The sequence below is a fragment of the Lissotriton vulgaris genome, chromosome 7 (assembly GCF_964263255.1).
Source record: "Lissotriton vulgaris chromosome 7, aLisVul1.2, whole genome shotgun sequence".
Lineage (NCBI taxonomy): Eukaryota > Metazoa > Chordata > Amphibia > Caudata > Salamandridae > Lissotriton > Lissotriton vulgaris.
The window spans coordinates 738,602,841-738,622,254 of NC_141695.1; positions in this window are offsets into that span (position 1 = coordinate 738,602,841).

The window sequence follows — 19,414 nt, forward strand, 5'->3', positions numbered from 1 at the left end:
TGATCATGTAGTCAATAGCGGAATATGTTCCGTCCCTATAAAACGTAGGGTCCAGCTCAACTGTACATACATTAAAATAATTTCTGATTTTAAGCTGCCAAGAGATCAGTAAATGTTTTAGGGCATTACCAGAGGCAACATGATTAAAATGGCTGATGTCCCCCAAATGTGGTTTGGTGCCCCACATATTCGTGGCTCATCTTTAGGGCAACTACCAGCATTGAAATCACCTACCCAAAGAATTATCAAGGGTTTGGGGTGATTATATATCAAATGATCCATAGTTCTACCAAGTTCCTCTACCACAGGACTGGATTCATGCAGTTATTATTATAGAACATTATTAGCAATAGGTCTCTGTTGTTATGTCCCTATGCAATTAATATGTGGAAATAAGGGAGGTTATTCCAGAAAGACAATAATTTAAATTCTAAAATATTGGAAATCAAAGTTAAAATGCCTCCCTTTGCTCTACCCTTTCTTGATAGCAATGCGGGTGTATGGAAGGACCGATAACCATTTAGATGTATAATATCCTCCTCCCATGTTTCCTGCAAGCATATTATATGTGAGTTTGTCAGTTCCTCATGCCATTTACTATTGTCACTTTTATTTTTATATCCAGCTATATTTCACGTGAGCAGTGTGAGCTCATTTTCATCAGTTCTTATCCTCTATATTATTGGGGTCTAAGTCGCTCAGATATAGGGCTGGTCTCATTACTACAGGCTCTGTGTCATTTTGTCTTATGTAGTATGTACTGGAGTGTCTTCTTTTATCATCACCCTGGTTTACCTGATTTGTGTAGGACAAAGCCTGGCCAGGGGATACGAGTCGATCAAAACTAGTCATACTCTCTAGTATGGAGAATCTTTTTCTAATAGGCACACAAAGTCTATCATTCACTGGCGGCCTAGAGGAATTGCCCACAATCCTTCCAGCTGCCCTATACATTCTCAGCAAATCTAGGTGAGGTGGTTTATAGAAATAACCTAATGGGGCAAGATACATTTAAGACTTTAAGGAGGGTGCTGATGAAAGTTGGTTTAACAGTTTGCACACCAAATGAGGGTTATCAAAATTCAGAATTATGCAATTGCTCTAAATTATTTTTAACAATAGCCCTACCCAAGGGATTTTCATGCCCATAATCGAATGGTCCTGTATAAGAGGTCCAGCTCTGGTGAAATTTGTTATCCAGTGTCGAGCTTTATCTATAAGTTGGCCTGTGTATTGTTGTTGATTTTGTCTTAGGACCGGGACATTAGACTTTATTGAGAAAGATGGGCATGCAGCAGGAGGCAATTTATGTGATTAGTTTTACTTTCTCTCCCCATAATATCCATGTGCTGGATCCGCCTCCCAGGGTCCCTGTAAATTACTTCCAAGAAGGCCATATCTATTTTACATACATATATTGGAGCCATGTGGCACTGCCATGATTAAATCATCAGTTACACTCCCCTTGTTGGTACCTATATTTTGAGTATTAAAAGATCTATGGCATGTGTTAATTGTGCCGGTAGGAACTAGTGGGTCTGATTCCCTCTGGACCCGGTGGGGTATTATTTGTGCACCAATAACCTGGTGGTTTACAGTGGAATTTTCAATTGGAATTACATCAGTTGGACTGTTCGGTCTGGACTGTTCCCATGAGGCACAGGGTCAAGACTGATTTGCATATGGCCATATCTGAAATGGGGTGGCTTGGTGAGCAAAATAATGATGGATTAAACCCAGATCTGGGACTGGGGGTGAATGTTTTGCCACTGTGCAACATTTCGTCCATCATCTTGTGTGTTTTGCTGTTCACCCTATGTGGGAAGGGTATGCTCAGACGTGGGTCCCGTGCTCACTACGCCACTGCAGTCAAGCTATCCTGGCTGAAGACGGCTGATAGCCAGAAACCAGTCCTAGGATGCTTGATTCCAGTCCAGGGAAGACATGGCTTGGCAGTTCGGTCTGGACTGTTCCCATGAGGCACAGGGTCAAGACTGATTTGCATGTGGCCATGAATGATTTGGGGTGGCTTGGTGAGCAAAATAACGATGGATTAAACCCAGATCTGTGACTGGGGGTGAATGTTTTGCCATTGTGCAACATTTCGTCCATCATCTTGTATGTTTTGCGTAGCACCTACACCCCCCATCCTAACTGATTTGTTGGATACTAGGTCCTGCAAAATGTGCTCTACGGAAGCCAAACATAGTATTGATGTTGCAAACATTGTCCCACTTTTCACACTCATTCTCAAGCTACATTGCTACATTATTTGGGGGATTTTGTGGATTAACCCTTTCGCTGCTGATGACGAGCTCAGCTCGTCATCACCCACGGGTGTCGTGTGCTGATGACGAGCTGAGCTCGTCATGGAAACAGCAAAATGGCAATTTGCAGCACAGGGCAAAAATCCCCGCAGCAGCCATGTGGTTAATGTTAGGCTTCATCGAAAGGCACTGCTGTGGCTTCTTTGCACTATTAGAGCAATGTCCTTTTGAAGGCCTCTTTTCCTTTTCACAGTGTCTTTGGCAATGGTGGTCCCAAAAGGTTTCCATACTGGGAATGGAATGAGAATTAATACAGGTAGTTGACTTAGGGAGTGGAGGTTTTGGAGTTGCTACACGAGATATCAGTGGTTGGATTACACTTTTGGATGATACAGAAGGCCCCGCACCCCATTGAGAGTTTCTTTTCCGTCACAGCAATCTCATTTGCAGTTGCTTTTGCTAGAAAAGAGTCTAGGGTAATAATGGTTACCTCTTCTGATGTTGATGGGTTAACCTTCTTCTATCCCATTTATCTCTCCAAAGTCTCCCACCCGAAACCCAGGCTACTCCGGGCTTTGAGGCACCCCAGCACAACACGGCTCTGGATGTGCCGAGCAATCAGCAGAAAGCAGAATAAAGTCGTTCTGATCAGCAAGAAACAGAGCACGCCTTTGAAGGTGCAAGGCGGCTCCTCCCCCACTCCCTCAGTTGAGTAATGAGCAGTGTACACTGGGGGAATGAGTCCCACCCCAGCACAAAACAGCGGCTCTGGATGCACTGAGCAAAAAGCAGACAGGAGAAGAAAGGCATCTCGTGCTGCGGGAAACAGAGTGCGCCTTTAAAGGTGCAAGGTGGCTCCTCCCACCTCACTCAGGTGAGTGATAAGGCAGTCATGCATGACGTCCCTGGAGATTTTAGCCCCTGTTTTGTTTCAAATGTTATGCCAACAAGTAAACCTATTCATGCAGTTTATGTTATGTCTTCAAGGTAGAGCATGTTTAGTTCTGTATGAGTAACATAGGATGCTACAGATCTGGGCACAGCCAGGAGCCTACATGGAAATTGATTTTCCAGAGTTTGTAAGACTCCAGTCTTAGTCCGGCCCCATATTGCAGCTCCATATATGTCAGATGGAACAAATTTACTCCTGTGGAGCTGAGTTAATTTCCTGATCGAAATGTTGCCAGTTTTGCTAGAGACCCTAAGCAAAGTTTGAATTGATCTGGCAGTTTTAAGTTTTGCGGTATTTAAATGAGGGCCCCAAGAACCAAGATTAGAGAAAAGCACCCCTAAGTAGGAAAACTTTGTAACCTTCTCTAGCTTGTGTCCCATCCAACAGTGCCCTTTTTTACTAGATTTTCCCTCACGACAAACCATAGGGAACATTTTCACTAAATTAAGTGCCACGTCTTTTTGCTCCATATATGCTGCAGATTCTTTGATTAATAATTCTAAACAGTTTGCGGGTGGGTCAGGAGCAACTAGCTTCTGTAACACTTCATCCACCCCGTTAATGTATAGCAAAAATAGGAAGGAGGCAAGGACACAGCCTCTTCTAATGCTTGTGGAAACCCTAAAACCTCAGGTGTATTCACTACCCATCCCATATCTAATTCATGCTGTCAATCAGGCATAAATCTATGATAAGTGTGAGATTATGTCGACCGGGGCACCCAACTCAATCATTGATTTCCATAGCATGTAAAAAGTGCTAGTTAGGTAATCAAAAGGTGGCAAATATGTCCCTGTCTAGCTTATGTGTATCTCCTTATAATGAAGTTAAGATAAATGCACTGCTCAGTGGTGCAAATGTCCGTTCTAAACCCATACTGGATATCTGTTAGCATCTGATAATCCTGTGCCCATACCTCCTGCCTTTTCACTATTATTCTGCCGATATTTTTGCTAGCGAGTCCAGGAAGGATATAGGCCATGAACACTTTACCTCCCACTGTTCCCCTTTTAAAAAATGGACATAATTATGTGCTCTGTCTCGGAGGCCAGAATCACTGCTTGTGCAGCTGTGTTAAAGAACTAGGTTAGTATGGGGGTCCACAGATCTATATTGGACTTATAGACATCTACTGGGACCCCGTCATAGCCAGGAGGTTTCCTATTGGCTGAATTTTAGATTGCACTTGTGACTTCCTCTATATTGACCAAACCTAGGGGCATCACTCGTTGGAGCTTTCGATCTACCTGTAAGGCAACTCCTTTTTGGTTGTCTGGATTAAAGATGCTGCAGCTATGACTAAGCCAATCTGATTGGGAAAAGATAGAATCAACTCTCGGGTCACTATCATATGGTAACTGAATAGCTGTACCACTACTTTACGTGGGGGCGCATTGGATGGTGTCAGACAGATCAGCATCTGAAGGAGTGTTTGCACCAGCCATTGCTCTATGTATAGACCATACTCAGGTTCTCAATCTTTTCAGGCAGACCCACCACTCTGATATTATTTTGACTTGATCAGACTTCCACATCATTTGGCTTGCATTGAAGTAGGTCTACCTCTCTCTGCAGTGTCTCAATCTGTGCTTGCGTTTTCGACACCTTTGGTTGTATTTCAGCTATGTTATGTTATTTTATGTTAAAAGGATTTTTTACCGCGCACGGTCACCAGATGGTTTCATGGCGCTCATAGACAAAGCAGGGAGGATAGGCAGTGAGGTTTATTCATAGGCTAGCTGTAAAAGATGGATTTTGAGAAGTTTGCGAAGCATGTGTAGTCAGAACAGAGTCGTATAGAAGAGGGAAGGGAATTCCAAGTTGAGGGGGCAAGGAAGGAAAAACAGGAGCCACCATGTTCTTTCCGTTTGAACCTAGGGACGGTTAAAAGGTTGTGAGCAGAAGACCGAAGATTCCTCGAGGGAATGTGGCGCTTGAGGCTGAGGGAAGTGAAAGCTGGGGCAAGGGCAAGGAGTGACTTGAAAACAGTGCAGCCCAGTTTGAAAATACATCGGAAGGCTACCGGGAGCCAATGTAATCTCCTCAGCAGGGGCGAGACATGTTGGTACTTAGGCTGTTGGAGGACCAGTCTGGCCGCCTGATTTTGCACCAGCTAAAGCCGATGGAGATGGTAGGCAGGGATCCCCACATACAGGGAGTTGGCATAGTCGATACAGGGAGGTGACAAGGGCCATGATGACAAGTATGAGAGCCTCTGTAGTGAGGAACCTTCGAATTTTACAGATTCTGCGCAGATGGTAAAAGCATGCAGAAGTCACGCCGTTAATTTGAGGTCTCATGGACAGATCACTAGAGATGATAACGCCAAGGCTCCTCACAGTATCGACGGGACAGGGTGGGGGGCCTAGAGATTGGGGCCAGAAACTGGAACTCCAAGGATTAGAGGACCCTCCTGTCAATACCAACTCCGTCTTGCTATGGCTGTCTCATATGTGGCCACCTTCACTTTCAGTTTATTATGTTCCTCTCGCATGTGACCCATGTCGATGATCAGCATGTCTTTCCAACACCAGGAATGCCTTCAAGTTTTGTGCAGCATAAAGGAGCTCTGTGACTTTAGCATTAGTGTCCTACAGCATTTGCTCCACGATGAGAGGGGCCCCAGCCTGGGCATATTCCATATTAGTCAAGAGGCGGGGCGGGTGTTTATCCCCTGCTTTGGAGCTCTTTTGTTTCATCATCACAGTGCCCCCTGGGTTGTTCAGGTTGTACCCCGGCCTCCTCTCCAAAGCGCTCATTATCTCCTCATCAAATGAGTATTCCATAGAACTTTCACCACTCTCTACACAATGCAAGGGCCCCTCAAGATATCTAGTATGTAGGAGGTGGAGCAGAGATTATTCCCTCCACTGGGAAATGACCACAGTCCTCACTTGTGATCCTCACAGTGGGGTCCTCTAACATTCAATGCTCCTCAGGGGCAAGCATCAGTGTCCTCCCGGTGCTCTGTAGTCTGTCCAGTGATAATGGCTCCCCTGCATGGAGTGTCAGTGGCTTAGGAGATCTTTTTGCAGCACCCCCTATGTGAGACTGGTACCCCCACACACTCTCAGTAGGTGGTCAAGATGGTTTGCAAGCCATAATCTTGCTCTGTCGCACTAATCTACATGGGTCAGGATTTGCTGGTAATCTGTTGGCCCTCCTTATATTCTCCAGTTGCCTGGTGCTGATGGGGAGTAAGAGGAGGTTTGGGTGCCCCGAGTGTCCTGATCCTGCCATGACTTTGCCCAGTCAGTGTAGGGGGCCCTATACAGAACACCATTTGTGCCCCCTCTTTCATTTCGACTTGCTCTCATGTGCCATGCCTCTAGTCCTCCTTGGTGAAGAGTTCCTGCTCTGACTGCAAATCTGCAGGTGTTTTCCCACAGGGCTGACAGGCTTCTCCTAATGCAGGTGATCTCTAACCAGCCTCTACATGTAATCAGGCCTCGTGGTGCAGACAGCGGGTGACGTGCCAACTCACCACTCCCTGAAGGGGTCGCAACAGCTCCCCCCACAGCACATTTCAGGCTTTTCGATAGCTCCCAGCTCAGTACAGCAGCCCTCTTCACTGATTTGCACTTGAAACTGGACTGCCTTGGGGAGCATAAAAACATGGATTTAACCCTGATCTGTGACTGGGGGTGAATGCCTGATTTGCTCAGCATTCTGCCCATCAATTGTACTTTTTGAATTTGTTGCCCCGAGTGAGAGAGAGAGAAACTCTGTTTATTTAGACCGTGGTCTTTAAACAATGAGATCGAAATGCATCACATCAATATCAAAACCATACAAAATTTATAAAATCAGGCTGTTACTCTCCATGCCGCTTTCTATATGTTATACAAAATTTGAAAAGAAAAGGCATTCTATGGGTAGCACAGACATAAAAAATGTTAAGAGGAATTTTAAAACACATGCTATACATAATAAAACTGGAAGATATTACATTAAAAATAGGCAATTTCGATATGTTTCTCATTACAGTACTATCCGATATCTTATAGGCTTGCAATCCCTCGTAACTTAGCTTTTACTTGTGTCTATCGATATAGGTTCCTCAATTTGATTTATTTTGTTGTTCCTGTGCTATGCGATTCACCTTTTTCAGAAAGTTACCAAGTGCAATTGCTATTTCCAGATTTTCCATTCCTATCAATAAGTTTGTCGCTTGTACTCGTTGTCTTATGCCATATTTTATAAATAAAGGTCGTAAGAACCGTTTTCTCACTTCTAGACATGTCAAGCAGTCAAGTAGTATGTGCAGCATTTCACACTTGGCCCCCAGGCCACATTTACATGTACCATCTGGATATAACATTTCTGCCTTAACTCTCCCTTCCATTAGCCAAGGGATGGTGCCAATTCGGATTTTCAGTATCTCCCACCTAAATGCATAATTTGGCAGGGTTTCTAAGTATGGGTACCCAGTCTCGTTTTCCCATGATTCTATCATATTTACCACTGATTTTTTGTTTCTTAGATGCCCCGAGTGGGAATGGTATGCCCAGACGTGGGACCTGTGCTAGCTATGCCACCTGATTCAAGCTAGCCTGGTTGAGGGGTGATACCCCAAAGCCGGTCCCAAATTGCTTGTTTTCTGGTACAGGGAGGACCTGGCCTGGTAATTTAGGCTGGACTTTTCCCATGGGGAGCAGAGTCAAGACTGATTTGCATATTGCTGCGCTCAAATTCAAATGATGTGGCGAGCAAAAAAACAATGGATTTAACGCAGATCTGTGATGGGGTGAATGTTTTATTTGTTCAGCATTCCGTCCATCATCTGTTCTTTTTGCGTTTGTTGCCCTAAGTAGGAAGAATATGCCTAGACATGGGTCCCGTACTTGCTATGCCACCAGATTCTAGCTAGCCTGGCTGATGAGGGAAAATACCCCCAAACTGGTCCCAGGATGCTTATTTTCCGTTCCAGGGAGGACCAGGCCTGGCAGTTGGGGCTGGACTGCTCCAATGGGCAGAAGGGTCAAGGCTAATTTGCATATGGCTGGGCCCAAACTGGAATGGCGTGGCAAGCAATACAATGATGGATTTATTTAACCCTGATTTGTGAGTGGCGGTAAATGTTTGATTTATTCAGCAATCCGTCCATCATCTGTTCTTTTTGTGCTCTTCATTCATTGGGCTTCAGCTCTCTACACTCCAGCCTCCGACTTAGCCCAGTCACACCGAGGGCAACCAGCAGTGGTATCCGCATTTGGCCTGTTGTATCAAGGGAGGGTGCACTTGTAGCCCCAGCCCCCCCTGAAAACTTGGAAGGCAGGTGGTTCTGTGCTCCGGTGTCCACAGCCGGATGGGACAACAAATAGCTATTACCCCAGGATTACAGGGGCACCAGGATTGAGCTTGCTCTCATGTGACTGCTCCTGCTGCCTCCCCAAGTGTGACCCAACACTTAATAAATTGCCCCAAAGTGTTTGTGGTGTTACAAATACTGTTCTTACAATGTGAGGATTTGTGTTATTTTTATCAATCCCCACACATGTATCACTTTGAAAGGGCTTTATGACACAGGTGCTGAATGTATTGCCAAATTTGTTTTTTTGATGTTTCACTACCCTTGAACACTCATACATGGTTGTATTTGGTGAAACTTCTTTCTCACTGTAAGTTTGCCATCATCCGCCATCACCTCATGTGGCACAAGAGGACCTCACAACATTCACTAAGACCAGGCTTTCTATGTCAGGGGCTCATAGATAAGTGCCTTGACTGGTGTGCAGTTTCCAGGTGTTACTGGTAATTGAACATACTTCATTGTGAGACATTGACATTTCTCAATGAATGTGTAAACCCAGCACTGTGCCATGAGACAATAGAGATGTATGTGAACTTTGATGAGCTACATAATTGGATTTGAATCTGTGAAGAATTGTATTATTGACTTAGATAGGTTCATCCACTAAACATTACACTCCTTTGCACTCAACCATAATTCTGGCCCGTTTTTGTGAATTTTGGTCACACTGGTGATGATGTACCTATAAGATGGTATTTCTACGTTCTAATATCTTGACTTGCTGCCAGACCTAATCTTAAGATGGTTTTGGTTTGTTGTCTGAGTTACCAAGCTTTCTTATCACTCAGAGTATATGTCATACCAGTGTTTGTGTCTAAACAATTTAATTGTAGTGTGAATACCAGTATGCATTAGGCATTAATTGTGACTTAGTTTGCATGCACAAAATACTTTGTACTCGTATATGTTTGTCTTCACTGATTATTACTCTATTTGAAGGTTACAGCTTATTTTGTCTGTAAACATGATAAGTGCCCCACCTGTTGTGTTAACATTGCAATTGTTATCATACATTACTGTGGGATCCATTGCATTATAACATGAATGTGTGTGGATGGATCCAAAATCATCAACGTTGGGTGATAAGCCTTCACATCTAGCATCTTTTTGAGAATTGCTGCAGTACACAGCTAAGCATATCACAATCTGAACAAGAAATTATATTCTATGAGTGACATATGTTTGATAGTCCTCATGGGGACTTGATATAGAGGTATGTTACCTTTTGACAAAATTTACGTCATTGCACAGTCATTTTGCAGTGTGAAGTTGAATGATAGAAAAAGTCATTGTATGGTCAGGAGTTGACAGCTCAACAGTCATTGTGATGTGAAGGGATTCTATTTTGTATCCAATAAGTCGTTGTAAAATGTTATTAATTGAGGATCATATATTTACTTTGCCACCTAAATATGTCAGTTTCAATCAGTATTTGATGAAAGTGGATTAGATGTCACACATACCTTAACTGAAGCTACAAATATAGGGCCTGATTCACAATTGTAAAATTAGACTAAGTTTGGACCAAATGTCTAACTTAACTCATTTCTATTATTCATAAAGGGACCTACGAGAAGTTCTTTATGACTTCTGAGGTTCCACACTCGGAGCAGAGGTTCTACACTCAGGGAGGAGGTTCAGTACTCAGGGCAGAATCTCCATCCGAAAAAGTATAATATAACACACCTGCAAACAATATATGCCATATGCAACCCATGCACTACAAATCACATAAAAGTAGGCCACATCCAAGGCTCTGTTTTCCACTCTCACATGTCACCAACATTCTCTGCGCCTTACTTGCGTGCTGCCAAGCCTCAGCATGCTAAATGCCAGGAGGAAGAAGAACCCAGATAATAGTTACATTTGTAGTGGAGAGCTACAAAAAATGACATGGTCTGCCTCCATACCTCAGCAGTGCAACACCGAAAGCATCCCGATGGCAACAGTTGGCTAAGGCAGTCAGTGGATTAGGGCACTATGTCCGGAACATAACTAACATCAAACGGAAGTAACGGGATGAGAGGTGGTGGCTGAAGGAAAAGTTCCCCAGGATAGCGGTGGCCAGATCACTCCCTGGTGGATAAACTAGACCTTTTTCACAGCACTTGAGAAGGATGCCCTCGGCACCATGCACTCCCACCTGTTCCTTGGGCTGCCTGCAAATGTTAACCATAATGTGGTGACAGGTAATGTGTGTGTCTTTGCATGTAGCTGACCATTTCCTTATTTACAAGTGTTTGTGGTGTTAGAAATGCTATTCTTGCAAAGTGTGGGTGTTTGATATATTTCTCAGTCCCCACACAGTTATCACTTTGCAAGGGTTTTGTGACACAGGTACTAAAGGAATTGCCAAATTTGACTTTATTTGATAAATGTGTACTATAAACTGTAAAAGTGACTGACTATGGGAGTCACTTCAAGGTTTTGTGAAAATATTCATGGTGATTTAGGATCTCATGTGTCTCATTTTGTCTATATTACCTCAATCCCGGAATCTTACGTACTGGAAATGTTAGTCTCCAATTTATTATTCACAAACGGTGGCCCATCTCTCCTGGTGATTTCGATTTACTATGGTATATGGCACATTAAAATGTGTATCAATTAGTAAACATCTCATTTGCCTTGTAAATTCAATTGAGTGAATATGTCAAAAGTTGTACATATTCATCATGTGTTGGTATTGTTTGTTGTTGCCTACATTTCATTTCCACAAACAGCCAGAGCAGATCCACCCACTGGAGCAGAGGTTCCTGAACATGAGGGAAGGCAAGGTCATAGGCAGACCAACCAATGCCACCGGCACAAACTGGTGCGTAAATATGGCCAGAAGTGGGTCCCATGTACTAAATTGTGATCAGACAACCCACAGATATTTTACATAGAATCCATCATTAGTCTCACACATAGGATATGTTGTTTAAAACATATGTCAACTAGAATGTAGATTAAATTACGCTCACATAATTGTAGGCCCTGTGACGCTAGCCTGAAAAACACCTACTGCAACGATCTCTGCTCCATGTCTGCATCTGACATATGGTCAGACAGCACACACTGGGCTCATGGCAGACCCTGGTAAGCACAGTTACAAATGACTATATTTAAGGCTCATGGGCCATATGTAGGTAATCTCTATTCACTGATTCTTAAATACCGAATTTTACCGGTTCGGTATTTAAGAATAGGTAAATAGTATGTAGGTAAAAATGTCGGTAAATTTTACCGAATCAGAAATATTCTGTATTACCAAATCGATATTTACTGATTCTGTAATTCCCATTCATTGAGATGGGAAGTCATTCACTATTACTGAATCGGTAAATACCGAATCGGTAATAGGGGGAACATATTCAAGGGTGGCAGGGTGTCACATTGCCCTGAACGTGCATGTGTGCACATGTGGCCCACATACATGCCCTAAGGGCATGTATGTCTGCTACATGGCACTTTTAAAAAAAGCTCAAAATTGCTTTTTAAAGGTTTTCGATATTTACCACCAACTTGTAGTTGGTGGTAAATTACGAATCCTTGAATCAAAAATGCACTCACTTGAGTGCTCCCTACATAGGATTTAAGGATTCAGTAATTCACTGATTCAGTATTTTAAGGATTCGTTAATTTACCGATTCCTTAAATTAGTGAATCGGTAAATTACTGAATCCTTAAATCCAGCCACCTACATTAGGAAAAGCTAAATACCTGTTGGTAGCGGGAAATTTACAGGTTTTTGTCCGTTACCGACCAGTATTAAGCTACCTACATATGGCCCATGGTCTTTAATATTGGATGACATGTTATCAGTTTGTGGTGTAGGTCAAATACCTTTATTGTCACCTATCTCCATATGCTCAGAAATGTGTCATAGGTGTATACTACTTCGTAACATGTTGGTTAACAAATGAATGACTCTACATTTAAATTAAAACAATACAGCATGTATCAATTTGCTTATATTGTCTCATCTAAAGAGGAGTAGCCCAGACAGTGTGCAAAGTGTATACTTATGACATATACATGTAAAATGATTCACATCATTTTTTGTATTGAAAATACAGATATGTATGGTATATTACAGCTGCTGTCAGGAGTTTGCAGAGATTTGCCTCCCAAAAGCCCAAATCACGGTCGCACAGGAGCAGATTCTGCGAATCTGCCCCTTTGCGACTGGTATTTGGAATGATGCATGTGCCCCCAAAATCCTTATAAAAAAAGAAAAACACACTTATAGAGATCCACACCACCACAATTACAAAGTCGCAGTATACATCCACTATGATCACTGTAAAATGGGCCTTTATGGACCTCTCCTCGGCCTTTGACTTGGTTAATAGGGCCAAGCTCTGGGCTATACTCCGTGAGCTTGGTATTGAGGATTCTTTGGTGGCCCTCATAGCAAGTTTGCACCAGGGACTCTCTGCGAAGGTCCGGGTAACCAGGGAAGGGCGATGCTCAGACAGCTTCAGGTCAAATAAAGGTGTTCGCCAAGGCTGCATCTTGGCCCCACTTTTATTCACCATTTATATTAATGATCTAGGGAAGTCTTTGTTAGCAGGCAACGCAGATGTCCCGTGGGTCGGTGGGAAGCAGATCCCGTCTGTCCTATATGCGGACGATGCCGTTCTCATCGCCCGCACGGGCATTGGTCTACAGACCCTTCTGGAGCTTTTTGGTTCCTTTATGGCTAAATTAGACTTAAAAATCAATGTGACCAAATCACACACAATGATAGTGGGTCCGCAGAAAAATAAATCACACACAAAAACCTTTACTTGTAAAGGCGAGGTTCTCTCCAGGGTCCCTGTCTTTCCATACTTAGGGGTCCTGTTTGATGAGAAAGGCTCCTGGGTTCCGCAAATTAAGGCCAAGAATATTTCTTTAGCCCGGTCCACAGCAGCCCTGATGGATTTCACTAAAAGACTAGGGCCTAAACCAATGGAGGCTGTGTTAAAAGTCTATAAAAGTAAATGCATTTCCATAGCTTCATATGGTGCAGCTTTGTGGGGTTATGCCAACCTGGACAGTATGCAGAGGGTAGAAAACAAGCTTATTAGAAGAATCCTATTGGTTCCAAATTCTACACCTACCTACTCCATACATGAAGAAGTTGGCCTACCCTATATTATAGATGGATTGAAACTGGCCCCTTTACTTTTTTGGGCCAACACCTGGTTAAATACTGAATTGTCCCTAAACCACACAATTCTTAAAGATGTCATTGCAAGGGAGGGGGCAATGAAAATATCATGGCTGAAATACATAAAGTCATCATTCACTGCCCTCGGGAGACCAGACCTATATACAACACCGTCAATAATTAGGAAAACGGACATTGCATGGATTAAGAAGGAATTCCAGGGGAGGACACGTTTAGAGAGAGAGGAGTCTGAAGTTAACAAACCACTAGTAAGAGCACACTTGGTTTTGTCCTCTTCCCCCTCGATGGAACCATACCTGCAATTTGTTTCTAAACCCTTGCACAGATTTTTACTAACCAGATTTAGAATGAATCTGATCCACTATTCACTAGGCAGCTTCCCTACGTGGGGTAAACCGGAGCATGCACCACCCTGTGAGTGTGACCAGTTTTCCAATCAGGACACTCTCCACTTTCTGTTTTTTTGTACATTTTATAATACGGAGAGGCCAAAATATCTAATTCCCCTCATGAAAACTCTTGGCTTCATACAAGTGAGACCAGCCTTGTTCTATCTCCAAAGATTACCGGATGCACACGTCACTTTTTGTGGTGCAAGTTTTCTAACAGCCGCATACAGAGGAAGAAACAAAAGAATCCCTAGAACTGTACTGTTTTAAATTAAAAACCAGTATATCAATTTTAACCCCTTTTTATATATTATGGTAATTAATCATGTGACTCTTTTTACGGACACTGTGTAAAACAAATGTATTGTGGGTATTTTTAAAATGTTTTTAAACGTATGTATTTTTCTTGCCTTTTATGATTTTAACAAAAATCGAATAAAGTGTATTTTGACTGACTGACACTGTAAAATGTAAATGCTAAAAATAATTGAAAATACATTTTTTTTTAACAATTCAATATTTCAATACTTAGTTGGATAATCGTTGATGATGGTCAAATGGTTACTCTGGTTGTAGGCCATATGGGCAACCATAAATGTGTGTAAGACATATTCATTTGCAGGATCATCTCTGGAACAAGGTCTCATGTTTAAAGCATAGCTAAACACCAACTGATGTAGACTTCCATATTGTGAATCCAGCATGCATAATGAAAACACAAGACAGAGAGATTGTGTAGAAGAAAAATGTATATATTGTTGACAGTTTACAAGAAAATAAATTTAAATAAAGTATTTTTTCTTTGGAAATGGAGAACGGGAAATGAAATAAAATCTTCAGGCAAAATGGGCAAGGGAACTAGAAGGGGTTGTGCAAAATAAATAAAACACATCAAAAGAACCAGTCTATGTACAAGGGTTACAAGAATTGTCCAAGGTCAAAACATTGTTCAGTCATTGGCCATCCTCACTGTCTTCCTTCACCAAAATGTGCATATCTTCCATGGAGTAACTCTGGTTCTTTGATACAGAAGCTCACACCCGATGGGAGCAGCAAACATGAGGGGTACAAGCGGTGGCAGGGGACACAGAGAGGGAAGACGCACTTGGTGTCACAACAGCAGTGGTTTGGGCAGGTCGTTGGGACAGTATGGCTGCACCCAAGAAAGTGATGGAGGGAGTAAGGTTGTTAAAATGTCTGTATTGTGACTTTTGAATCATCCCAATCTCATCCAGCAGCTCCTAAATGCCAGAGAGACAACAGTCCTGATATCTTCAACTGCCACCATCACTTCCTGGGATGCAGCCATGGGAGTTACATCACATGGAGTGGTTTGGGTCAAACATGAGGAGCATGGGGTGCCCGGGGAGGTGTCTCCCTTAGCTCTACTAAGCAAACACTTGGAGGGAGAGTAGTGGTGGAGTGCAGCTGGAGGCCAGATTAAATGGGGGCCTCAAGGGTTAGGAAGGGATGGGTGGCAGGCCCACATGGTGTTAGGGCCTGCCCAGGGGAGACTATTTCCGTACCAATTTGTTGTGGGACAGGGGAGAGACACATTCATCTTCCCTCTGGCTGATGTTCTCCCCTCCATGTCCCTCCTTCACTCTCCTCAGCCTCCACCCAGGCTGCTGATGTAGCTAGTGTTGGGTCGGTTTGGGTGGGCACATTACCCCTGTATGTTGTTTGGTCTCCCTCCTCCTCCGCTTCTCTGGCACAATTCAGAGGACATGCCTGTTGACAAGCCAAGCATGTCCTGCTCTGCTCCTGGTCCTGTCCCAATATTCCTTGGCTAGCCTGGTCCACTGAAAATGAAGACAAAAAATGATGTAGTTGGTGTGCAATTTATGATAATGGTCGAGACAACATGAAGCAAGTGCTGACTTTGTACTTCTTCGATCTCACTAACCAATAATATATTGCTTGGAGCCAGAGGTAGATGCACTGCCACTGTTATGTCCATAAATTATTTACACAATAACATCTTTCTCAATTTTGGTCAGTATACTCTTCAGTATTTACTTACTCTCACCTTCAGCATTAGTGCAATATGAGGTAACTGACATTTAAAAATACTTACAATCCAATGTAATTTTATAAGTGAATATAGTACACAGTCTGGATGGATATCTCCACACTTAAAATCTGGATCCAGGTTGATCCTGTTATATGCACTCTCAACAGTTGTACACTTACTATCAAGTTTTAGCTCCTGAGTAGTCAAGTGAAATACAACATACAGGCTAAATTTGGTAAATATATGCAAACAAGGTCTTTGATATCAGCTATGTTAAGTTGTGGTTCCAATTTTTGGCATTATCCTTGACCACATCAGACACTCTAAATTGCAAGGGCCACATATTGCATGTTTCATTTGTGCTGTATAATGGCATTCACATGTGCTTATTTTGTAACAATTTGAAAAAGAACAATTAATGGACAGAATGCAGAACAATGTCATACATTCACCCAAGTACATAGATCTGGGCCTAAATCCATTGTTTTTTCTCACCATGCCATTCCAGTTTGGACCCAGCCATATGCAGATCAATCTTGACCCTGCGCCCAGTCGGAAAAGTCCAGCTGCCATGCCAGGTCCTCCCTGGACTGGAAACAAGCATCCTAGGACCGGTTTCGGGCTTTCAGCCCTCAGCAGCCTGGATAGCTTGACTCCAGTGGCACGGAGAGCATGACACCCACGTCTGGGCATACCCGTTCCACTCGGGGGGACAAATGCAAAAAGAACAATTGATGGACAGAATGTAGAACAATGCCATACATTCACCCCAGTACATAGATCTGGGTCTAAATCCATTGTTTTTTTTGCTCACCATGCCATTCCAGTTAGTAACAATGGCATTTGCATGTGCTTACTTAGTACAGATCGCTGACTAAATATCGACAACAAAAATATAGAATGGACAAAATATCGACACCAAAATATCGAAGGACAGAATATCTACTCCCTATTTACAAACAGGTAAGTACAAAAATATCGAAGACAAAATATCGTTGTTTAAAACATAGTTTGTAAAAAATATCACATTTTTAAAAAATGTTAAAAGTATTATTAACTTAATTAATTAATAAATATTATTAAATACAACATACTTAACATGAATAAAAAAATATATAAATTAATAAATAATATATGTGATCTCTAAAAATAAATTTACATCAGCTTTGGATAGCGAGAGGGTAAAATGTACTATTACCACTCCAGCGAGTGGAACAGTATGGAAAGCGTTGGATAGCGGGAGGGTGAAATTTACTCTTCCCACTCCAGCGAGTGGAACAGTATGGTAAGCGTTGAATAGCGGGAGGGTAAAATTTACTATTCCCACTCCAGAGAGTGCAACAGTAGGGAAAGCGTTGGATACCGTAGGGGTAAAAATTACTATTCCCACTCCAGCGAGTGGAACAGTAGGGGAAGCGTTGGATAGCAGGAGGGTCAAATTTACTATTCCCACTCCAGTGAGTGGAACAGTAGGGAAAGCGCTGGATAGCGGGAGGGTGAAAATTACTATTCCAACTCCAACGAGTGGAACAGTAGGGAAAGAGTTGGATAGCGGGAGGGTAAAATTTACTATTCCCCCTCCAGCAAGTGGAACAGTAGGGAAAGCGTTGGATAGAAAACGATGGTGAAAAGTCTACCACTCTATCATGACGCATTAATCCAATATGGCGGATTTTTCAAAATGGCTGCTCTTTATTTGAGATATAGGGTATAACTGTTTATATGCCCATGTGTGGTATCATTTTATATGTTTTTAAGGACGAGAAAGTAAAAAATAACATAAACAATTGTTTCTGATGACTATAACATCAAATTGGGATTAATACAATAAACAACGATAATTATATTTTAATATGCCAAACATAGTTTTTACATTATTTTTTATTTACATTTTTTTAATATCATTTGAAAAGGATAAACAAATTTAAACTAGATAATATAGCATTTCTCAATATGACAATGACAAATGAAAATTGTTAAAGAGTTAAATTCAAACAGCACTCCTTAGCATAGGAATAGTATGATTTCAATCATCGTCCATGCCCACTTCCATGGAATTGCAACAGCTTATTTCTCGACAATCCGTGCACGCATCTGTGCACACTATACCCTGTCTTTTGCATATACATACAGAGTCGCACATTGACTCTTCATACAGCCACATTTCACAAATTTTAATAAATGATCTGGTGCTGGTGCTTGACTCATTCTAATGGAAGCCAATCTTCCATCTTTCACTTCAAATCCCCACTGTAATGGATTTATATGAATACCCATCCACTGCTGCACCTGATGATATACTCTGAGTAAGTGAAATTTGCAGGCATCCTCTGTAGAACGCAAGACTTCTGGTTTCACATGTATTGTTGATTTCGTTGCCTTTGAAGTGAAAGTTCGAAGTCTCATATCATGTAGTGTGCTGTCTCCTGTTATTCCTCCATACAACGATATAATAGCATTAAGACCAGCATTTTCAATTTCTTCTGTTGATTTTTGTGAAGTTTGGAATACGGAAGCACTTTCTTTGAAGCTGCCTGTTTTTCTTAGCAACTTTATGGAGTCACGTTTTCCTAATCCAAATGGTTTGGAGGTGGTATCACATCCTAATAGGGTGTGAGCAAATAAGATGTGAGAGCAGACGTCATTACCCAAAGCTTTTGCTAATTTCCTAATATCATACACAGTTTTGTTTTTGGAAGATTTCTTAGGTTCTGGGCAAAGGAAAATATCAAATTGGTTTTCTTGAAAATGATGAAGGAGTAGTATGAGAAGGTCGGTGTCCTCGCCAACAATGGCTGTAGGATGAGTTTTGGCCAACTCCATACCTTCCAAAACGCTTTGTTTTACACCCAGCTTCTTGTACATTTTTCAATAATTGAGCAATGAAGGCTTGTTTTTTAATTATTACTCAGAAATAATTGTTTCTGGATGGTGATGGAGGTAGAAGTTATGAAATTTACTTTAGGTCCTACAATACCTCGTTTTCTTTTTAGATGGGCTTCTGATTTTGTAGAAAACATATCTCCATATCCGTCGAATACTATTATTGCCTGGCCATACTTTGTTAGCACATATCTCTCAAAGGCACAAAGCAGCTCATGGAATGTCTGATTCGGACTCCAAGGAAGGCGATGTAGTAACCACCCACCATCAATGACGAACTGCATATTTTCGGGCATGTTAGCAACGGCTGGTACTTGCTCTTTAATATAATTGGCAAGCTGCGACTTCCCAGATTCCCTCATAAGTCCATGCTTATTGAATAAACTAGCTGGGTATGAGCAAAGCTTATAACGAAACACCTCCTGAAAATCCAC